The 24,991-nt window shown below is 39.7% G+C and overlaps 1 protein-coding gene across 3 annotated transcripts in view; it reads right to left on the reverse strand.

Moving 5' to 3' along the window:
- MPP7 (MAGUK p55 scaffold protein 7) overlaps positions 1-11,677 on the reverse strand; it is a 237,113-nt gene extending 225,436 nt beyond the window's left edge. For 2 of the 3 annotated variants that reach the window (XM_074267011.1, XM_074267009.1), the window contains exon 1: positions 11,420-11,677. The gene's annotated coding sequence lies outside the window, so the exon portion shown is untranslated. The remainder of the gene's footprint in view (positions 1-11,419) is intronic. The other variant, XM_074267010.1, reaches the window with a different exon arrangement.
- Between the last annotated feature and the right edge of the window lie 13,314 nt (positions 11,678-24,991).

Here is a 24,991-nt window from a genome sequence, read left to right on the forward strand (position 1 = left end):
CTGATAGAGAACTTGGGTTGGAGTAAACAAGATAGGCTTCTTTTGGGAGGTGGTAGGAGATGAGCTTTGAAAGGAGCTGTAGACAAGGAGGAAGAATAATAAAGGCATGGGTAACAGAGATGCTATGGAATAACATGAGGAAAAGAGCTAGTTGGCCAATTTGGCTAGAATATAATGAATGACAGAGTATACTGTGATAGCAGTATAGAAACTTAGATTGGATCTAGATTGTAAAATGCAAAGCAAAGGTGTTAGGATCTTACTAGGTGCTAAGTCGGTACTTAACAATTCTCTAACTCAGGGTTCAAACCTTTAGTTCACACCTTTAAAAGGAGCAAGTTCATTGGTTGTAGGAGTTCCCATAAGCCCCTGGGAGTACCCACAAGCCCATTCTCTGGGAGGATAAAAAGAGGCAACATTGAGCCTGGAGAACAGTCTGGATTGGGTTAAGAGCAAGACTTCCCAGGAGAACTTCAGGGAAGCTGGAGGAGATTCAGAGCCAGGATTCAGGAAGAAGGGGATTTGAAATTCTACCTTCGCTCTGGCTGGAAGCTCTAGAAGCCTCCCAAGAAACCTGCTCACAGAGAAAAGGATTTACTGAAAAGAAACCTCCTCCCAGAGAAGGATTACAATTGAAAGACAACAGGACACTATATTTTTGGCGCCCAAAGTGGGGCAAAGACTTTTGATTATCCTGACTCTGGCTGATTCTGAGCCCTTCAGAGGCCCGGACTTAACACAAAGGAGGTCATATTTGAACTCAGATCTTCCTGAGTCTATGTCTAGGGTTCTATCCACTGAACCATCTAGCTAACTCTTTCTGACCATGATAGTTGCTAAATCAATTCCCATCTACTTTTTACCTTCCCAACTTTTTTACAATTCCAACTCCAAAAACAGGAATGAAATCTGCACTGGTATTCCTGGTAAGAACATGTAAATCAGTTGTTCTCTGACTCCATTCACCATTCATTCTGACTCTGACTCCCAAGTCCAAATATTATTCTCTGGACACCACCTCTCTATGTTTTATGTCCTGTTAGAATGTAAGCAAGTGGCACTTAATACAATGGGTGGCAAACAGTCAGCACTTAACATCTGTTAAACAGATGTCTTCATTCATTCTTTCCTGTACATATTATATTCTCTCTCTCTCTCTCTCTCTCTCTCTCTCTCTCTCTCTCTCTCTCTCTCTCTCTCTCTCTCTCTCTCTCTCTCTCTCTCTCTCTCTCTCTCTCTCTCTCTCTCTCTTTCTCTTTCTCTTCCTAGAATAGAATGTAAGTTCCTTGAAGGCAAAGCCAGTTTCTTTTTTTCCCCCCAATTCCTAGTGACTATCACAAGGCCCAGCATAAGTATAAGTAGCTTTCACTGAACTGAATACTAAGTATTTTTACCTGTTTGGGAAGTAGGAAAAAAAATTAGAGACCTAACAAGTTCCTTGCTGCACATTGTCAAGAATTATTTGTATGGCATAAATGATATTAACAGAAACATGTTATAGACTAGAAAATGAGGTGAGTCAGTCAAGTAGCAATAATGAAGAATAACACTAGTGTCTTAGAAAGTGTCAAGACAGTTAGGAAACCTGGATTTAAATCCTGATTACAGCAGTTATTTTTGCTGTATATAATACTGGACATAAAACTCTCTAAGTCTGAATTTCCTCATCTGTAAAATTGAGATGATATTTTATAGGGCTGTTATAAGAAAAATATTTCATTAAAAAAAAAGAAAAGAAAAGAAAAACATTTCATAAAGCTTAAAACATATATTATATTGATCTAATACTTTATTATGAAAAGATGATTAGCCCAAGTACTTAAGTAGCAACAAAACAAAGCTCAAGAATCCAAAGACCTCTGCCACCATACTGGGAAGTTCTATGACAGATTTACAGAGAAAAGATATGGAAAAGAATTACACAAAATCAAATAGACAGGTTGCAATCTTTACCAACTGAGCATGCACTGACATGGATGAGATCATGCATCCAGCAGAATTTTTTTTAAAGCATCTGATTTAATTGTTCCAATATAACTGACTTTAACATTACGAGTTTTACATGAAAAACATGGAAAAATGCTTTACATTATTGTACATGTACACCCTATATCAGATTACTTCTCATCTTGGAGGTGGGGGAGAAAGGGAGAGATAAAAATTTGGTACTCAAATTAATAGTGACAGGGGCAGCTAGGTGGCACAGTGGATAGAGCACCAGCCTTGAATTCAGGAGGATCCGAGTTCAAATCTGGTCTCAGACACTTAACACTTCCTAGCTGTGTGACCCTGGGCAAGCCACTTAACCCCAGCCTCAGGGGGAAAAAAAAAAAAGTAATGGTGACATAAGTATCATATGTAATGGGGATAAACTGAAACCATTCCCAATAAGATAAGGGGTGAAACAAGATTGCCCACTATCATCATTACTATTCAATATTGTATTAGAAATGCTAGCTTTGGCAATTAGAGAAGAAAAAGAGGTTAAAGGAAATGGAGTAGATAATGAGGAAACCAAATTATCACTCTTTGCAGATGCTATGATGGTATACTTGGAGAACTCTAAAGAATTAACTAAAAAACTATTAAAAGAATCCATAACTTTAGAAAAGTTGTAAGATACAAAATAAATCCATATAATCGTCAGCATTTTTATAAAATCCAATAGCAAGAGGTACAAAGAGAAATTCCATTTAAAATAACTGTCAATAGTATAAAATATTTGGGAACCTATCTGCCAAGAGAAACTCAGGAAGTATATGAGCAAAACTACAAAACACTTTGCACACAAATAAAGTCAGATCTAAGCAACTGGAAAAATATCAAGTGCTGTAGGTAGAGTGAATATAATCAAGATGACAATACTCCCTAAATTAATCCATTTATTTAGTGCTATACCAATCAAACTCCCAAGAAACTATTTTAATGACCTAGAAAAAATAACAAAGTTCATCTGGAAGAACAAAAGGTCAAGAATTTCAAGGGAATTAATGGAAAAAAAAGCAAACCAGATCTAAAACTATTATTATAAAGCAGCGGTCACCAAAACCATTTGTTATTGGCTAAGAAATAAAGTAGTTGAATAGTGGAATATATTAGGTTCACAGGACAAATTAGTCAATGACTAGCAATCTAGTGTTTGACAAAACCAAAGACCCCAGATTTTAGGATAAGAATTCACTATTTGACAAAAACTGCTGGGAAAATTGTTAACTAGTAGGGCAGAAATTAGGCACTGACCCACACTTAACACCATAAGGTTAAAATGGGTTTATGATCTAAACATAAAGAATGATATTATGAACAAATTAGAAGAACGTAGGTTAGTTTACCTCTCAGATCTGTGGAGGAGGAAGGAATTTGTGAACAAAGAAGAACTAGAGATCATTACTGATCACAAAATAGATAATTCTGATTAAGTTAAAAAGTTTTTGTACAAAAAAAACACAGACAAGATTAGAAGGGAAGCAATAAATTGGGAAAACATTTTTACATTCAAAGTTCTGTTAAAGACCTCATTTCTAAAATATAGAGAGAATTAACTCAGGGCAGCTAGGTGGTGCAGTGGATAAAGCACCAACCTTGAATTCAGGAGGACCCGAGTTCAAATATGGTCTCAGACACAACACATCCTAGCTGTGTGACCCTGGGCAAGTCACTTAACCCCAGCGAGGAGGGGAGAGGGGGAAGGGGGAGAAGAGAATTAACTCAAATTTATAAGAATTCAAGCCATTCTCCAATTGATAAATGGTCAAAGGATATGAACAATTTTCAGATGAAGAAATTGAAACTATTTCCACTCATATGAAATAGTGTTCCAAATGACAATTGATCAGAAAAATGCAAATTAAGACAATTCTGAGATACCACTTCTCAGATGGCTAAGATGAAAGGAAAAGATAGTGATGAATGTTGGAGGGGATGTGGGAAAACTGGGACCCTGATGGATTGTTGGTGGAATTGTAAATGGATCTAATCAGTCTGGAGAGTGATTTGGAACTATGCTCAAAAAGTTATCAAACTGTGCATATCCTTTGACCCAGCAGTGTTGATACTGGGCTTATATCCCAAAGAGATACTAAAGAAGGGAAAGGGTCCCACATGTGCAAAAATGTTTATGGCAGCCCTTTTTGTACTGGAAACTGAATGGACGCCATTAGTTGGAGAATGGCTGAATAAGTTATGGTATATGAATGTTATGGAATATTATTGTTCTATAAGACATGATTAGCAGGCTGATTGCAAAAAAGCCTAGAAAGACTTACATAAACTGATGCAGTGAAATGAGCAGAACCAAGAGAATATTGTAGACGGCAAGATTATATGATGATGAACTGATGGACTTAGCTCTTTTCAACGAGGTGATTCAAGGCCATTTTAATAGACTTGGGATGAAAAATGTCAATCACATCTAGGAGAGAGAACTATGGAGATGGAATGTGGAATGAAGCATAGTACCACTTGTTTATTTTTTCCTTTTTCATAGTTTTTTTTTTTTTTTGGTCTGATTATTCTTGCTCATGTATATGGACATATGTTTAAAAAGATTAAACATATTTAACCTATATCAGATTGCTTGCTGTCTTGGAGAAGGAGAGGTAAGGGGGAAAGAGGGGGAAAAATTTAGAACACAAAGTTTTATAAAAATTTGAAAATTACCTTTACATGGATTTGGAAAAATAAAACATTGTTTTAAAAGGAATATTGAAAATTATCTTTTCATGTAACTGGAAAAAATAAAATACTATTAAAAAATAAAGCAAAAAAAGTTTTAAATGCTTGGAATCAATTAAGGAGTCAGTGAACAAATATACAGTATAAAAAAACTAATATGTTCTAATGCCTTAATTTATACATTGTAAGCTATATGAATTTCAACTCATTGAATACCAGTTATTTTGGAGCTACTAGGAGAGTCACCCATTGGCAAAATTAGGCTTATCATTAAAGTCAGCTTTCCCCTATAGAACAGAAAGGATAGACAGATATATGGAGACTAGACTTGTGATTTCACTAAAATGAATTTCTACATGAGAAACTATCACTTCAGGTCACCCATTCTCTGAAATTTCTCTCTTTGAGAGTTGCCTAGACCACTGGCAGAGTAACTTGCCAGGGACACATAGCCAACTTCAGAGGTGAGACTTGAAGCCTGGTGTTCCTGCTTTGGCGGCCAGCTCTTTAACTACTCTACCATCCTAACCATTAAATTAGCTATGTTTGTGGGCCTGACCTTTGTGGGCAGGACACATAAATAAATGGAACTGTGATCTCTTAAAATTGAATAGTCTCCAACAATGCAAATTACAACTCATCCACTACATGGACACTTTTGTCCATGACCTCACCTAAGTTTACCACAGATCACCCAATATGCTGGAGGCCTTCCTTGGGTTCTCCCAACAATCCAGACATTAACACTCTGGACATTATCACTGTCTAACAGTGAAATGAGCAGAACCAAGAGAACACTGTAGACACTTAAACTTGGCCATCCAACTAGTTCTGAATTTGGTTTCTATTAACATCTAATTTCTCTCTTTTCTTTAAGAACAGTATGAGATGTATTACAAAAAGCCTTGCTAAAATATCAGTAAACTGTACAAACAGCATTCCCCTCATTTACTAATTTAGTAAGGTTAACAAAAAAGAAAATTGGGTTAGTTGGACGTAACTACTTCTTGATGAAATCATGCTTTCTTTTCTAGATGCTCACTAATCATTCTTTAATGATCAATTGTAGGTTTTTCCCAGGAATCAAAATCAAGTTTGTTTGCCAACAGCTGGCAGATCCTGCTCTATTCCCTTTCTGAAAATTAAAAGAATTGTGTGCTTTCCCAAACTTGTGGCTCTTCTCTAATATCACTGCCAGTTTTGCAGTAACACTTCCATCACTTCTTTCTGCTGTGATTCACCTGCACCAGGTGACTTAACTATCTCAAGGGTGGCCAAGTGCCCTCTTGACAGATCTCCTTACTATCTTAGGCTCCCTGCTGGTCACTTTTGGTCTGTCCATTCCAGTGTAGGATTGGTTCTTCTTGGCAGAGAAGAGAAACAAGAAGAACTTAGCAGCCCTGTCATTTCTCACTTGTCAGGTATCATCATCCCCTACATACATCCCATACATTTTGTCCCAAGAGAGTTTTAAAAACTGTTTTGTCATCATTATCCTTTGACCACTTTCCATTATTTTGAGCTTTAGTAGTCCACTCAGTATTACTAGTTTTAAAAGATTATGCCATATTTCGATATTAATTTTCTGTTACTGGACCTTTTGTATAATTTTTTAAGGAATATACTTGATAAGTCCTTATACATCCACATAAGTTGCTTAAAAAACATCCCATTTTCCTGCTCATGGGAATTGTTCCCCTCCGTATTTATAGAATTTCCTTTTTCAGCATTTTCTATCCCTTCTGGACTGCCTTCCTGTGAAGCATTTTAGTCCATGTAATCCTATTTTTCCTGACTTTTGATATGCTTTTCAAAAATCTAGGATACATGCCAGATGTCCTTTCCATCTCTATCACAAACCCTAGAATGAATAGTCAATTCCCCCCCAATTTCCCACAATTGCTACCACACTCATCAGATCTTCTCTCATAATGAGAATTAAATCCCTATTTGGCTCAATTTGAAGACAATAAATTATTAGGGTCTCTGTTTTTGGTAAAGAGAAACTGTCAGCATATATCTGGATAATTAAATTACAAAATTTTTAAAATCTCAATTTAAAATGACCTTGAAAAAGTTAGTTATCATAGACTGTTAGTGCTGGAAAAAAATCACAGAGATCATTGAGTCTAACCCTCTCATTTTACTAAATAATTTGTCTGAAGTTACATAGGACCTTTAGTGCAATACCAACTTCACAGGATTTTGTGAGGATCAAAGGAAAACATACATTAATGGTGCTATAAACCTTCAATCCCTTATCAGTGTTATTTGCTATTTTAATTACTAATAGAACCAGGACTAGAATCCTGTTTTTGGGTTCCCTATCCTGCACTTTTTCTACTTCACTATATTGTCTCTTATTTTTCTGAGTATGACAATTGCCTACTTAAGTAGATGCTAACAAATATGTGTAAACTCTATAAATATAAATTTCATTTTATATTTTGAAAGGCAATTGGGGTTAAGTGACTTGTCCAAAGTCACACAGGTAGTAAGTGTTAAAAGTGTATGAGGCCAGATCTGAACTTCGTTAAGTTTCCAAAAGTTAATTCAGAAGTCAATGAGTATCTAAATTCTGTTAAATCTTAAGCTTTAGCGGCACAACTGTTTTTAGTCTATGTTCAACCTCAGGCTGTTGAACTATATCAACTATAAAACCTCAAAAAAAGTAAAATAGTCCAATCTTGGGAAATATGTTATCTTATTTTAAATGCTTAGAATATATATAAAGAATGTTTGGCTTTCTTCCTTGAAACATATTATTTTTTCATGGGTAGTTTTGGCCCATCCAAAAAGATAAAACTGGGTATACATATAGCATAGTACAGTGATTAGAGTGGTAGACCTGGAAGCAGGAAAATCTGACTTCAAATCCTACCTCAGATATTTTTGAGCAAATCACTGATATCCTCTTCTGTAAAATGGGAATTTTTATAATCAAAGAATGATTACCATCATAACACCTACCTCCCAAGATTGTTGTGAGGATAAAAATAATAATTATAAAAGCACTTAGCAGTGCCTGGCACATAGTAAGTACTATATAGATGTTAGTTATTATTACTATTATTATAATTTTGTCTACATAATGTCTAAAGATTAATATTTTATCTTCTTGTACCAATGTTGCTTGCCTTTTTTAGTATCTCTAATACTAAGTACAGTACCTAGCATTTAGTAAGCACTTAAATGCTGTTGCCTAAATTCCAGACTTGAAATAAAGGATTAAATTCAAATCCTTCCCTGAGTATTACTCATATGACTGCTCCAGACACTTGACCTCTTAGCTTCATTTTCCTTATCCATAAAATTGGGATAATAACAGCACTTACAGTACAGGTGGTTGTAACAATCAATGAGATAATCTTTACAAAGCATTCTGTAAATCTTAAAGGCATTATATAAATGCTATTACTATAATATGATTTCATTTTGAAGATAAATAAAATGCAACTGTATTAAAGAATATAAAACAGTCCTATTTAAGAATTTTCAAATATCATTCATATTAAAAATAGATTCCTTTTCAAAAGGATAAAAGATACTGACCACAATAAATTCAGATGGCATTATAAGTGAAGATTTCAAATGTTATTGCCATTTTCCCTTTTCTTTAAAATACCATTTCATTTAACTGAATTTGCCAGCTCTAATTTATCATTTATAGATTGCACTCATAGAGCATGATTGAAAAAATGTGTTTCTCTTCAAATTACTAAAAATTAAAGCAGAATAAGAAGATATAAAGATATACATATAACACTTAATTAAATTTAACAGACACTGCACCATCTAGTGGAAATAGTGTGACCAAAAAGGGTAAAATTCTCCCCAACTGTAAAAAAAAGCCCTATGAGGATTAAAAACAAAAAACAAAACAATATAGTATACACATAAATATTCATGTCTTCTCAATCTTCAATATTTCAGGAAACTAGTAAATTAAATTAAACTTGAGTCTCTTTAATTTGATGTCATTTTAAGAACCTATTTATAACTACCTATCAGAATAGGCATAAAGGACTAAATTTGCTTCCTTTTTAAAAGTGGAAATAGGAGGAAACATTTTTGGTTATTTCCCTCCAGTACCCTAATTTTTCACACACGTTTTCAAAAGCCAAGTTTGCGTGATCTCTTTCACCATTATACTGTGAGCTCCATGACAGCAGGGACTGTTTTTTGCCTGTCTTTATATCCTCAACACTTAGCAAAGTGCCTGACGTGCATATAGGAGGCACTTGAAAAATACTTGAGTGAATAAATCAAAGCCAAACTGCAGAATACTTGCTTACTTACAAAGATACATTAATAAGTTTAAAACAATACCATACATTCCAAATTTAAAAGCTAGGTTTTCATTTGAAGCAATTTACCTATTAATGGATCATTAACCTTTATGCTAAAGCAAAGACACACTCCTGAATCTGCTCAAAAATTTACAAAGGTTGGTACAGCTTACTGTACCAACCCTTTTTCATCACCTTCATATCACTGGAATGGTACATTTGTCTCTACCTGATATCTACCATAAGTACTTGGGTCAGTCAAAGAGTGTCTACTAGGTGCCAGGGGTCGTTCTAAGGGCTGATATTCATAAGCAGCATGAAGAGCAGTTGGAAACAGCTATGGAAACTTAGCCAAGTTGTTCAGATGGTTTTTTTCAGTTATGTCCAAATCTTTGTCACCCTTTTTTGGAGGTAGAGGATATTTCTCAAAGGAGGAGTTTACTATTTCCTTTTCTAGTTCACTTTATAGATGAGGAAATAAAGGCAAGCAGAATTTAAGTGACTTGCCCTGGGTCACACCTTTAGCAAGTGTCAGGCTGGATTTAAATTGTGGAAGATGAATCTTCCTGAGTCCAGGCTGGGCACACTACCCACAGCTGCCCAAAACCTAACCAAATCTATGGATTAAATCCACCGCAGATGCCAGATAGGAATCAAGAAAGCCAAAGTAAAATCATGCAGGGCTGGCAGTTTTTCTGCCTACAAAATGAGTACAATATGTAATGACACTTGTTGCTGTTGTTCAGTCATGTTCAACTCTTCCTGACCTCCTTTTGGCAGAGATACTAGATACTAGAGTAATTTACCATTTCCTCCTTCAGCTCATTTAACAGATGAGGAAACTGAGGCAAACAGGATGAAGTGATCTGCCCAGAGTTACACTGCTAATCAGTGTCTGAGGTTACCTTTGAACTCGGGTCTTCCTGAATCTAGACCCAGGGATTTCCCCACACACCACTGAGCTGCCCCGTGAAATAATAATTAATATTTGTTGAACTTTGTGGGTCAGCAAAGCAGAAAATATACATTGTTTTTCCATGATTTTCACAAGAATCTTGTGAGAGAAGTACTATAACTATTCACGTTCCCATTTTACAGGTAAGGAAACTGAAGCCAGGAAGTGTTTTCAGTGGGATTTGAACTCAGGTCTTCTTAATTCTCTCCACTAAGCCCAGAAGATTACCACCAAAACAAGGACACATTCAGCGTAGTATTAACAACTTGATAAAAGTTCCTAAATACGTTACTGAGCACTAAGATGCCCAATAGTGCTTTAGCAATCCGGAAAACATCCTCAGACCCATCAGCGTGAGTGAATTAGGGCAAAGCATTTTCCTCTTAAGAGCTTCCATCTCTCCATCAGTAAAAATGGAGATAAGATGAATACTCCGGGAGAACAAGTGAGAAGTACAAAGTGCTCTGAATTCCTCAGATAAAGAAAAATGATCTCAAGTGAACTTTACAAATAAACCTGATCATGGGAACTAAACAGCACACACCATTACCCTGAATTGAATGGCAAGTGCATCCCGTCAGCCTGGAAACTGGAAACTCAGTTTCTGAATGAAGGCTTCTTATTTTTATAACTTTAATCCCTACTCAGCAGACTGAATGAAAGAAAAAGCCCCTCCCCCTTCCAAAACATGACTTTAAAATTCCTTTTTGTCTGTTTTAGAACCTGGTGAGGCCTGCGGACCCTTCTTAGGATAACGCTTTTAAAGACCAAAAAAAAGAAAAAATGCATAGAGATCGCAAAGGAAACTAATTATAGACAAGGCAATAATATTTAATGTAATTTTTAAAACTAATTTAGGGATTATTAAAAAAAAATATTTTCTATATGTTTTAAGTGTTTAAAACAAGTTCAAGCATCTAACAAGCGCCTGATACGAGCCGTGCACGAGCCCAACCACAAAATATAACAACATGCCCCCTAGATTTCCTCTCCGCGGACTCGGCGGCGGCCGGGGGTCCCAGGTCTCCCAGCCCGGCCTCGGGCAGGGTGAGTCACGCCGCCGGCTCCCGGCTCGGCTCCGGGGGAGGAGAAGCGAGGGGGACAGACCGGCAGAAGAGGACCAGAGGGAAGCAAACCTGGAGCGAGCAGCACCAAGTTACCGCCGAGGGGCGGGGAGGGGCTTCCGAGGGGGGCCCCGAGGGAAGCCCCCCGACCGGCTCCGCCCCGTCCGCCTCCCGCCCGCGGCTCGGCCCTCCCTCCGGCCACTGTCAAGCTCCAGGAAGAAGCACTTAGTAGGCGCCTGCTGTGCGCACGGCTCGCGGCTACAAAGGAAGTGAAGGTCGCCGCCGGGCGGCGGGGGTCCGGCTCGCTAGCCTCCTCCCCCCCCCGCCGTCCCGCCCCCCGGGCCCCGCCTCCTCCAGGTGCCGCGGCCGGAGCCGGAGCCCGAGCCCGGGCCGAAGGCAGCCGATCGGGCGGCCGGGGTGCGCCGGGACTCCTTTACCTGCGGGTGCGACGACAGAGGAGGCCTCGGAAGGCGCCGCCCGCTCCCACGACCCCTGCTCCTGCGGGCTCGGCGCGGGAGTGAGTGAGGGCGAGGCGCGGCGGCGGTTGCTGCCGGGGCCCGGGGCTCTCGCTCACATCGCCGAGCGCACCCTCACTCACTAACACTCACACACACACTCGCATCTACACACACGCGCTCGCGCCGACCTACGGGGAGTCCGGCCCCCACCTCGGCTCCCGGGAGTCACCGCCTGCGCCCCCTCCCCTAGGGGCGGGGTTACGACGGGGAGGAGCCTGATCCCCCGCCCCTTAGCCCGCCGGCGTGGAAAGGGCTTTCCCATTGGCCCAGGCCAAGCGACGAGCTCCCTGCTTCGCGTTCATTGGCCAGCCGGAGGAAGCTGCTCGCTACCCTAATTGGTCCTGCTTACGCCGGTGGTCTCCGCCTACACCCTGTCAATCAAGCGGAGCTCCGCCCCCTCTCGCCTCGAACCCTCGCTCTCTCCTGGCACTCTGCCGCGCACACACCCCCTGCCTCTGGTCTTGGCTGGTTGCAGGTGTTGGCTCCGGCGTCCAAGAGAAACCGGCTTGGGGAAAGATCCCTATTACCTGGAGACGCCTGACGCGAACTCATTATCCACTGGTTCATTTTTCACCTGCTCAACTCCTCACCCTCCCCGCGAGCCTTGGTGACCCTGAAAACTATCCCTGTGCTGACCTTGCCCCAGAGCACCAGCATCCCCGGAGTGGGGAGAGGGCGATGAGCCGGGTAAAAGGGTACGAGTGCTGGCTACAGCGGGTGAATGCGCACTCGGCGCAGTGATAAATGCAAACTCCCGGTCCTACGAGAATCCAGTCTGGATGAGAAAAAATTAACCATGCTCACGGAAAATTAAAAAGTGTTACAGTATCCTTTGAGTCTGTTATTTAAAAAAAAAATGCTGTGAGTGCAGGCTCTACTGTGTTAAAAAGCTTTCTAGAGTGAGCTGCCCACTCTCTCCCTCTGGACAACTTCTCCCCTAAGTCATTAAGAGTAGGTAGCTCAGAACAACAAACAACATTGTAAGGCAACTCCCAGATAGCAAATATCCACCACGCAGGGGCCAAGACTGAGCTAGGAGGAGAGGTGAGGGATCGAGCGGTACCGAAAGAAAAAAATGCTGGGCCAGGCAAGGGATCCACAGTCAAATGCCTCCAGGGAAAGGAAGGCCCGAGGAAGCTCTACCGCTTAATAACAGAGAATTGATGGAATTTGGGAAAGGAGCGGAGGTGTGACGGGAAAAATAATTAACATAATTAATAACTTAAGCAAAGGTTGAACTTAGAAAAAGGAGGGCATCCAGTGCCAGAAGATCAGCCCCGGCCCTTCTGTGACTTCCTTAATGTTCATAGGGACCATCTGGGTCCTACCTGTGGCCAAGCATTCCCGGCCCGAATGGGTCTGATCAGCCACAGTGGGACACACTGTAACTCATTCTAACGTAGCAATGTCATTTTGGTCCTCTTCAGAGCCAAGGACCTACCATCCATCAAGTCATGCACTGGAGCATGCTGTGCAAATTACAGCCACGTTACCCCCTGGGGTGGCTTGGAGATCAATTTCAAAGTGAGCAGTCAGTGAAAGAAATGGAAGCAAAGGCCAGGGCTCCCAGCCTAGTATGGGGACTCACAGAGTACCTGTTTAATATGTATTTGTTGAATTGAATGGGACCATGATGACATAGTCAGAGGCCTAAAATTAAAAAAAGGGTAGATCCAGTTGCAGTTCCCATTGTAATGATTGGCAAAGGAGGGAAGAGGGAGCCCTGATATGATAAACTCTGATTCAGCAACCCCTTAGTCCCTATGAAGGAAGCAGAGGAAAGGAAATGTGTCCAAAAAAAAAGGGAAAAAGGAAGGAAGGAAGGAAGGGAGGGAGGGAGGGAGAGAGGGAGGGAGGGAGGAAAGGAGGGAGGGAGGAAAGGAGGGAGGGAGGGAAGGAGGGAGGAAGGGAGGAAGGGAGGGAGGGAGGGAGGAATGAATAATTACTAAGTCAAGAAGAGATGCTCCCTCAATAGACTTTAAATACAGAGATAACTTCTGCTCATGTCCTGTTCTTCCTTTCTCCAAAAATTATTACATAAAACTCTCTCTTTAGGATCTTTTATGAAGAGGGAAAGAATCAAATCTTCCTCTTCCTCTGTACTTGTGTTGGTTGCTCAATAAAGAATTGCAAGCTTGAGCCCCCATGATGCTTCTTCCTAGGGGGAGTATAACAGGATCTATACTTTCATACTTTGTCAGGGTGCACAGTCTGTTGTGTTTTAAGAATTTCTTTTGTGTGGAAGAAATAAATAACTATCCTATACCTACCTGGTGATCTAAATTGTATGCCAAACACCTTTTTAATCTCAGGAACCAAACCTTATTTTTACTGGCTTAGAGTTCTAGTGTAGGAGTGTAAAAGAACAAAAGAATGAGTGGGGGGAAAAAATCTTCTCTTTCAAGGAGTGGCCCTCTAGGGGCAGAGTCCAGCCCATATATAAATCCACAATAAGGTGCCCTGGGAAAGGGGAAACAGTGAAATGAGGGCGAGGGGAAATCATTTCAGCCCTTCAGTGAGATTTGAACTCAGATTTTCTAGATTCCAGGTCCTAGTACTCTATCCACTAAGTCCAGAAGATTAGTACAAAAACAAGAATACATTCAGCATAGCATTGACAACTTGATGAAAGTTCCTAAATATAATACTAAGATGCCTAATAGTGCTTTAGCAATCCGGAAAAGATTCTCAAACCAATCAGCATTAGAGTGAATAAGGGCAAAAACATTTTCTTCTTAAGAGCTTCCATTTCTCCATCGGTAAAAATGGAGATAACATAAGTATGTTGGGAGAACAAGTGAAAAGTACAAAGTGGTTTCAATTCCTCAGATAAAGAAATATGATCTCAAGTGACCTTTTTACAAATAAACCTAATCCTTAGAACTAAACAGCAAATTTGTTACATTGAATTGAATGGCAAGTACATCCTATAATCCTGCAGCCTATAAAACCTGTTTCTGAATAAAGGTTTCTTATCTGGATATTATTAAAAGGAACCACAACACAACTCTACTCCTAATCAGCAGACTAATTGAAAAAATATCCCAAAAACAGGACTTTAAAATTCAGCTTTTTGTCTATTTTAGAGCATGGTGATGATGTTTTAATGATGATTTTAAAGTGTTTCTGGCAAGCAAATTACAGTTAAGATCTGGACAGCTTCACTTAAGTTGGACAAAGAGATACAGAAAACAATGTAGAGAGTATAAAAAGTCACTTACTGGGATGCCTGAAATTCTACCATTAGCATTTCATTCCTTTAGTTTGATTGCCTGTCAGACTTTGCTCTTTTAATGTGAAAATGTTTCTGGTGGGGGTAACATATTAAGTCCTTAATGTCTTTACAGATAATAAGTTTATTGGATCTTTTTTTTCTCCAGGAAAGTTTGAAAGCCCTTGATGCCTAAGAGAAGAAACTAAAAAGTTAAGGCTGGAGCATGGGAAATCACCATACTATTTTCTCTCATCTAATAACAGCAATAAATGTTTGTGCAAAAGAATCTTATAAATCTGAACACTAATTTCATTCCTTCCTTTAACATAAGACCAAAAAGAAGGTCATATAACTAGTGTGTAATCATTAAATGTTAAATGATGATGATGATATAAACATCTCTATTTGACCAAGGTTACCAAAGGATTGAGGAAAACTCAGACACTGAGTACTGAATGGGTTTGTCTGAGACCATAGACAGTAGTATTATTAAGTCCCTATGAACAAGGTTCAGTGAATTCTCACTATATATATATATAATACCCACACAAAGATGCCTGAATGCTGGATGCTATCTTCTGACTTCCCAGCTTCCATTATCCATTATATTACAATTACAATTATTATGGAAAATAACCGCAAGGTAATTGAGAGCAGCCATTAGTAAGCCATCCCTTACTTTCCAGTTGAATGAACTAAATCACATGTGTTTTATTAAGGTTTCTCTTTAAGTCTCTTATTGAAATACACACCTACCCAGCCTTCTTAGCTTTCTCTTTCATTTTTTTAAATCTGAAAAAGAAAATCCTTGCAGCAATTATGAATTAAGTTAAATTCAACAAAAATAATAAGTACATCCAGTGTGTGAACCCAGTTGTTAGTGTAGGAATATTCCACTTCTGAATTAAAAGGACCTAGTTTCAGATCCCACCTAAACTCCCAGAGGACTAAATCATCCTAGTCAGTCACTTAAGCTGTTAGTGTCCCCAGGCACTTCTCCAAGCTTAGTTGTCACAAGATTGTGCTGGTTGGTGTTAGTAAAAAAGTAAAATAAAATAAAGGAAGGACAGCTAGGTGGTGCAGTGGATGGAGCACCATCCCTAAAATCAGGAGAACCTCAGTTCAAATGTGACCTTTGACACTTAAGACTTCCTGGCAAAAAAACAAATAAATAAATAAAGGACAGGAAATAAAGAAGAGGAAGAAGAACCTCCTCCCCCCTAGAAGTTCCCAATACAATTGAACAATAGTACTATGTACAGTGGAAAAACCATTCATAGAGTGTATATATGTATATCAATAGACCATTGATGAGTTTAAATCTTGACTCTGATTATGGGAAATTAACCTCTCAGGTTGAATTTCCTCATGTAGGGATTAGACTGTAGGAATTTTCAGGTCCTTTTAGGTTTAAATCTTATGAAAAGCACTGGCAACATACACCAAAGATAAAGATGAACTCTCTGTGGATGAGAGTCACAGAACGTCAGAACTGAAAGGAATTTGTGAGGTCATCTGTCTTGACCCCTTACTCCAAACAAGTCTCCAGCCAGCCCCGGGTGAACACCTTCAGCTTCAGGGAATTCACCACGTAGCAGCGGGATAACTCCATTTCCCAGGGATCCCGGTACGAACCTAATCTTTTCCAAAAGGAGGACTAATTTCCAAATCTAGGCTAACCTGCCTAAACCTGTTAAGTGATGCCTCAGGGCACACGGCCAATGCCCAGAGTTCCCAGCTCTTGAAATACTCTTAAGCAATCTGACTAAATGGAAATTTCTCTGCCTGTTGGGAGGAGGTGATTTGGCTTTAAAAGTAGATCATGCTCATGGAAACTAGCCCCAGAGCCTCCCCTGCTCCTGGGAGAGCTGTTGCTAGGCTCTGAGCCTCCTTCCTAGGTCTCTGCAGCTGTCACTCAGCTCAAGCAACAAAGCGAGAATCTGCCCCTCGCTGCCCTTCTGCCGGCCCTCCCGTCTGTGGGCCCCGCCCTCTCCTGAGCGGCTGAAGTACGTATGGGGACCAGAAAGAGGCAGCCGGGCTGCGGGAGCCGGGGAGGAAACTGACGAGCGAAGGGATGCGGGCCAGGGAGAGGATGCTCCGGAATAAAGCAACCACCGCGCGCTTGGCTACAGCGAGCCGAGCCGGAGCGGCTTTCTCCCGGGCGAGCGGATCCATCATCAGATGGGTCCCGGCTGGGGAGGTGGGGGGGGCCTCAGCAGCGCCCACACAATCAGCAGGACTGCATGCACCAAACCTCCAGCTGTCTCACAGGATGCTTGTGCAGCCACTCCAGCTCTGTACATTCCCAAACGCCTTCTGCGAATGAATAAGCTCGGGCGAAGTGCGCTCAGTCACGCTGAACTACTCATCTCATGAGTTTATCTGTGAGTTTAACTCCTTGGCTTGGCAGTTAAAAGCCTTCCCAGCCTCTCTCTAGCCAAACGGTCCAGACACTTCGCCTCGCCTGTCTTTATATGACTGCTCACTCTCCATCTTAGTCACTCCAGCCTCTTTACTCGCTATTGCCCAGGTTCGAGCCTGTGTCTCCGTCCCAGAGTATAGCTGTAGAATTCTTCCTTTTTTTTTTTCCTTTTTGCTGAGGCAGTGGGGATTAAGCCAGGGTCACACAGCTAGGAAGTGTTAAGTAGCTGAGGTCACATTTGAACTCAGGTCCTCCTGACTTTAGGGCTGTTGTTCTACCCACTGCACCACCTCGCTGCCCATCCCAATTTTCACTCACACTTTAGAGCTGGGTCTGCTGACTACTACTACCACTCAGAGTTTTAGAGATACCCTTGCAAAACCTTGTGTTCCAAATTTTTCTTCCTTCCTCTCCCCCTTCCCCCTCCCCAAGACAGCAAGTAATCCAAAATAGGTCAAACGTGCAATTCTTCTAAACATATTCCCACACTTCTCATGCTGCCCAAGAAAAACCAGATCAAAACAGAGAAAAATGAGAAAAAACTAAGCTAAAAAACTACAACAAGAGGTGAAAATACTATGCTGTGACCCACATTCAGTCTCCATAGTCTTCTCACTGGATGCATTATGGTTCTTTCCATCCCAAATCTCTTGTTGAAAAGATCACAACTGATCATCACATAATCTTGCTGTTGCTGTGTTTAATGTTCTCTTGGTTCTACTCCCTTCACTCAGCATCAGTTCATGTAAGAATTTCCAGGCTTTTCTGAAATAATACCTGTTCATCATTTCCTATAGAACAATAATATCCCATTACCTTCATATGCCATAACTTATTCAGCCATTCCTCAAGTGATGGGCATCCACTCATTTTCCACTTCCTTGGAAGGGCCAGTTAATGTTGTCTCAATATGATAGATACCACTGATTAGCACCCTGATGTCATTTAACGACTTAACATCAATTGGCTTATAAGGGAATATTTACTAAGGAGATATAGCAAGAACAGAAGTATGAGCATATCAATCCTCCCAGACCTAAACTACTTCCTTCTCCCTTCTACTACATCAATCCCTATGGAGAATGGGCTCAAACTTAGTGTGGTTGCTACAAAGCATTCATCCTTACCATATTCATTCCTAAATGAAATATACTACAGTGGAAGAGGGCCATATCTTGCTTGCAGATCTTTATATCTTAACATCTATCCATTGAACATCTGAGTCAGATAGAGTTTTTGTTCCTCATTGGACTCAGCTATCCAGTACCTGGACCCATGACAACTTATTTTCCTGACCTTTGGAAGCTCACAAGCTCACCATTTCTAATATTCCTTCATCCAAGGTAAGAAAATAATAGAAATAATAATAGCTACTATTTATATATTACTTTTAGATTTGCAAAGTTTGTTACAAACCTTGATAGATAAGTTCAATTACTATCACCCCCATTTTACAAATGAGGAAACTGAGTTAGAGTAAGTTTAAGTGACTTTCACAGTCACACACCTACTAAATATCTAAGGCTGGATTTGAAATGATGGCTCCCTAATGGCAGATCCAGGGTTCTAATCACTATACCATCTGGCACACAATAGGGACAGATGCAAAAACAGGGCCATCTGTTCATATTTTCATGATAAGGGGAATGGAGTGAGATGATCACTCCCACTCTTTGCTTCAGGAAGCTCACAACATTTATTGCCTCCTCTCAAATACAGCTAAGCCAGAAAGAGAATAAGGTCAAGTTGTCAAAAAAAAAAGGGGGGGGGCTGTTATATAAGCTCAGGTATGGATCAGAAACCAGTTTTAAAAAAAAATTCCTACACCATGGAATAAGGAAATAAGAAAAAGCAATAGAATAGGTGGAAGATGCTCTGAAGTCAAGAGGGCCCTCCCAATTGCAATAGATTTGTGATGGAGAGAGCCATCTGTACCTAGAGTGAGGACTATGGGGGCTGAATGTGGATCACAACATACTATTTTCACCTTTTTTTTGTTATTTGCTTGCTTTTTTTTTCTTTCCTTGTTTTTTCTTTTTTGATCTGATCATGAAAAACTCCTCCTCAGACATTTATTAACTATGAAATCCTAAGTCATTTAACTTATGTTTGCCTTAGTTTCCTCAGCTACAAAACAGGCATATCTCCTTTGCTGGATTGTTGTGAGGCCTGAATAAAATAATCATTGTAAAAGTGCTTAACACAAAGCCCAGCACATGGTAGGTGTTATATTAATTATTATTCCCTCCCAGCTTCCTTCCTTTAGTCCCTGCCATCACCTGATTCCAGGTGGAAAGGCATATTCAATCCCTCCCAGAATATGCTTTCGGTTTTTGCTGCAGGTATAACCCCTACAGGGTCTCCACTGAACCTGGATCATACTCTATATATCTCATCCCTGTGCCTTTCCTCTGGCTGAATACCTGAAACAATAACAATAATGTCATTTCTATACTATTTTTATTCTCTCATTTGTTCCATTTATGTGGAAACATAAGCATAAATATATATTATGTACATGTGTACATATACATATGCATTTTGTGTATTCTTTATAGAACATAACCTTTTTGAAGGCACTGCCTCTTTTTTGCTTTTATCCTTGTATTCCTGCCACTTGAGTGCATATAGCTGCATATAGCATAGTCATGTCCAAATTTTCATGATCCTATTTGTGGGTTTCTTGGTAGAAATACTACAGTGGTCTACCATTTCCTCTTCCAGCTCATTTTACAGTTGAGGAAACTGAGCAGAGTTAAGTGACTTGGCCAGGATCACACAAGTAGGAAGGATCAGAGCCAGCACTCTATGCACTTTGCCACTAATTGCTTCTTTAGTAGATGCTTAATAAATACATGTTGCACTTCCTTTTTCAGTCCCAAAGGTAGTCCCTTGCCCCTTTTACTTCAAGCCATCACCAGCAGCTCTGTAACCCCTTCTTATTTAAAAAAAAAATTTTTCACTTATATATACATTTATTTGGAGATAACCCCTGTTATGTGACAAGCACTATGCTAAGTACTTTTTTCATGGTATAATGGGAAATCAGGAGAGGGACTTGTGCTTCAGGTTAGGAAATAAAATGCTGCCTTTGAAGTTTCAAAAAACAAGCAAATAAATATACTCCTATATTTCTCATCTTGTATAAGAAAAATCAGATCAAAGGGGGGAAAAAAAAACAAGAGAAAGAAAAGGTAAACAAACAAAAATGGCAAAAATACTATACTTCAATCCACATTCAGTTCTCATAGCTGTCTCTCTGTTTGTGAATGGCATTTTCCATCCCAAGTCTATTGGAATTATCTTGGATCACTATTGCTGAGAAGAGCCAAGCATGTCATATAAGACCTTTCTAATGGGAGTGGGGTGAATGGAAGGACCTAAAGGTTGTCATTAAGGGGAATGGAGATCATCACACAATCTTGCTGTTGCTGTATACAATAATCTGGTTCTGTTCACTTCTTCAGCATCAGTTCATGTAAGTCTCTCCAGGCCTTTCTGAAATCATCCTGCTGGTCGTTTCTTACAAATAATATTCCATAACATTCATATACCACAATTCATTCATCTATTCTCCAAATGATGGGTATCTATTCAGTTTCCTCCACTTCAGAAAGGGCCACCACAAACATTTTAAAACTGTGGGTCCCTTTCCCTTTTTATGATCCTTTGGGACACAGGCCCAGTACAGACCCTGCTGGATCAGTTTTACAGCCCCTTGGCATTGCTCCAAATTGCAGCACCTGTCTTAGAGGCCTCCTGACTCCTGGAAATCTTCTTCTCCACCTTGATTCAGTACTTCCCATCCAATTAAATATACCCCAAACACATACACCACTCACTTGTTAAGGCTGCTCCTCTCCTTTGGTTTTCCCCCATTATTCTGAGCTACCACCTGTACCTGATTTCATCTTCAGTCAGGTGGGCCCAAGGCAGATAGCATCGCTCCCGGCAGCCTCCCTGCTTAACTCCTCCCAGAGGCCACAAAGGATGCCTCTTTTTCTTTACTAAAGTTCCAGCCACTTTGGAGCTCTCCTCCCTTCTGCTTCCTCTCAGGGGATTACCTCTCAGATCACAGTTCCCTTCCAGAACAGAAAAGACCAACAAGAGAGCCTGACTTTAATGGATCATCAGGTTTCTTTTCTATTCTTATGCCTCAAAATATTAGCTCTACTCATTTCCATCCCTCCACCCTCCCATTCCCTTTGATGACATCTTTTAGGTCCTTCCACTTACCCCACTCCCTTTAGAAAGGTCTTCCTAAATCCACTTACAATTTTACAATACCTTCAAATAGCTGAAATATGCTGAAATAATAAGATGTTCTGTTCACAAAAGTCCCTCACATCTTGATTTCTTGTTCCAGGGTCAGAACTTTTATTTTGGTTGGTTACTTTGTTTTGTTTTTCTCCTCAGCTAAGAACACTGGTTGATAAGGTAAGCTTAGGAAAAATGGTAACCTTATTGGAACTCCAAAAGATGGCAGCTAGTGGATAGCTCCTGGGGTTAGAGTCAGACTGAATTCAAATCTAACCTCAAAGACTTACTATGAATGAGAGTAAGTTAAGTTAGTTTATTTGTTGTAAAACCCTGGAGTCATTTAATCCCTCTGCCTCAGTTTCCTCAACTGTTAAAAAAAAAAAAAAAAGGATGATAATAATAGTATCTACCTCCCACGGTTGTTGTAAAGATAATTATAAATGCTTAACATAGAGCATGACACTAGTAAGCGAAATATAAATTTTAGCTGTTATAATTATCACTATTGCTGATGGCTGCCCTGGAAAGTATAATTGTATAGGAATTAAAAGGAACCAATTAAGTTAGAGATATACACACCTGGGGTAGATATATCCATGTGTTCGATGCTCTAAGTGTGAGTGCGAACATCAGGCCCACATTTAGAAGGTGTAAATTAGAAAATATTCATCACCTTGAGTGTTTATGTAGTTTTTTAAAAACAGTTGGTAGTTTGTTTTCCCTACCAAACTGTCAGTTTTTATATTATTTATACCTCTGTGCTTCTGTGTGTTTGTATTTGTGCTTACTCATTGTGCTATGCACTTTTGTATATTACTATTTACTACAAAATATCTAAAAATTTGTAATAAGGGAAGTATGAAAAAAAAGATTAAAGGCACAAAGTAAAGATGCTAGTAGTTAACTCATATGTGCTCTAGACAGCTAGCTATCATCTTGGGGATTTTCTTTATATTTTCTCTGCATTCTGGGTATTCATATTAGCTAGACTACAAATAGGCAAGCCTCATCATGTTTGAGCAAGAAAGGCCCTCCTATGGGACTGAAACAAACAGTTTGAGTAGTCCTTTAGTTTGGGGGGAAAAAAAAAAAAAAAAGCAAAGTAACTCTCAGAGACTTAACATTGGCCCATATTAAGTTTTGTGAACATCAGGCCCACATTTAGAAGGTGTAAATTTGGAAATATTTTCATCACCTTGAGTGTTTAAGCAATTTTTAAAATATACTTTGTAGCTTGTTTTCCCTACCAAACCATCAATTCTTGTATAGGCAGGTGAGTTTACAGGATTAATTTTCAGTTTGAATTTAGTATAGGGGAAGAGAATGAAGAAATTTAACTATAAAGTACTAAGACTGATTCTACAAACCTGATAGAAGCATGAGTCAGTGTTCTGTGCTGCTAGGGGAAGACAGGGCCTAGAAGATCTGGATTCAAATTCTGCCCCAGATACTAGATAAATTGCTTTTGTTATTTATCAGCTAATTGCCACCAAAAAAAAAAAATCAATTAATTCCTTGGAGCCTTAGTTTGGTCACCTGTGAAATGGTGATAATTATGCTTTTAGCCCTTGTCCCAAAGGATTATTGTGAACTTCAAATGCATTTGAGATAGTGTATGTAGTGCTTTCCAAATGTTAGGCAATGGTACATTCAGTTGGTCAATAAATACTGATTAAACATTCTGTTTTTAGCACTGGAGATACAGAAAAAGGCCCCAAGTTCCTGCTCTCTAGAAGCTCACATTCCAGGAAGGGAGAGAGTCTGTAAATACTTAGGCACTTATAAAATACATCCAGATTAAATGGAAGGTGATCTTAGAATTATTGGGGCAAGTTAGGTGGCAAAATGGAGAGTACTTCGCCCTTAGGTCCTTCCTAGCTGTGTGACCCTGGCCTGGTCACTCAACCCCATTTTGCTTCATCTGTAAAATGACCTGGAGAAGGAAATGGCAAATCTCTCCAGTATCTTTGCTAAGAAAACCTCACTGAACAACAATAATTTGGAAAAGAAAGTAATGAGGAATGGAGGGCTTCCTGTTGAAAGAGGGATTCCAACTGAGTCTTGAAGAAAGACAAATCATCCTGTAGACAGTCGTGAGAAGTGAAAAGACTGTTAGAATTATTGTCAATCGTGAGTCACCAGCTCCCTGAAAAAAAAAAAAAATTGTCCAGGAGACACTTTTAAATTTAGTCTGCATTGTTAACATTTTCAATAAACATGCAATTAAGCTTTTTTTTAAGGGTTTGCCATGTGCTAGATGCTGGGTATACAAATAAAAAAGATAATCCCTGCAACTTAAGAATCTTATATTCCAAAGGGGAAAAGAAGCTAGAAAGCAGAGATCATGAGGGAGCCTAGGGTCATTTTGGACCATGTTCCATGGAATTAAAACAATGAAGGTAGAAAATGAACTAGAAAGTTCAGGTTTTGCCCTCATAAGGAAGGCTTTGAGTAAAATTGAGTATTCTAGCATCTATTGCTCTCATCAGAGAGTGGAGGAAGCCGAGAAGAAGGTGAGAAGGTGTTTGAGTATCCAGGACTGAGGTAGAACAGTTGTAGATCCAAGCTCAGGATGGGTGGGACACCTTGCCCTTTTCTTAAGTCCAGACATTTTACAAAAGCATAAATCAAGTCTGGATTTGTGAGATTCATCAATTTCTGAGCTTACCGTAAATGTTCACGTTGAAAAAAATAATAATGCAGAGTTAGTTAACAGGAACATAGAATATGTGAAGGGGAATAAAAAGGCAGGAAAAAAAAAGGAAAGGGGACAGATTTAAAAGACTTTAAAAGCCAGATGACTTTTTTATTTGATGCTGGAGGTGATAGGGACTCACTGGAGATTTCTAAGTAAGGGAGATGAGGGGAGATGACATGGTCCTGTGCTTTAGAACATCACATTGATAGGTGAGGTAAGAATGAATTGGGGTGGGAAGAAATCCAAGACAGGGAAGATAGTATAGGGAGAGGAGAGGGTTCTAAGATATATACCTATATATGTATGTGTACCTATCCACACAGCTAACAGCCATGACCTAGATAAATAAGGCTGAGTTGTAGTTGGACAGACAGGGGAGGATAAAAATCCTAAAGAGAAGACAATATCAAGGAGAAGGGATCAGTGCGGTAGTATCAAATATTGCTTAAAGGAAAGTTCGTTAGATTGGGCAATTAAATGATCATTGATAACTTTGGAGATGGCAGTTTAATTGAATAATGACAGAAGCCTTGTGGCTGAGGGTTGGGAAGAGAGATGAAAAGAGAGGCACTCTGTGTGGACAGCTCAAGTTTAGCCACGAAGGGTAGAGATATAGTGATTAAAGATAGCACACTCAGTCCCCGTAGTCCCCTCTCTGGAAATGGAGGGCTCTCTCCATCACAAATCTATTGGAACTGGCCTGAAGCACCTCATTGATGAAAAGAGCCACGTCCATCAGAATTGATCATTGTATAATCTTGTTGCTGTGTACAATGTTCGTCTGGTTCTATTTGCTTTACTTAGCATCTAAAACTAGGAAATTTAAAAGTTAGAACTCCCACAGAAAAAGAAGTTGAGTTAATTTGAATCAGTTCCAGATAGATAGGTACACAAATA

This window comes from Sminthopsis crassicaudata, chromosome 5, assembly GCF_048593235.1.
Source record: "Sminthopsis crassicaudata isolate SCR6 chromosome 5, ASM4859323v1, whole genome shotgun sequence".
NCBI lineage: Eukaryota > Metazoa > Chordata > Mammalia > Dasyuromorphia > Dasyuridae > Sminthopsis > Sminthopsis crassicaudata.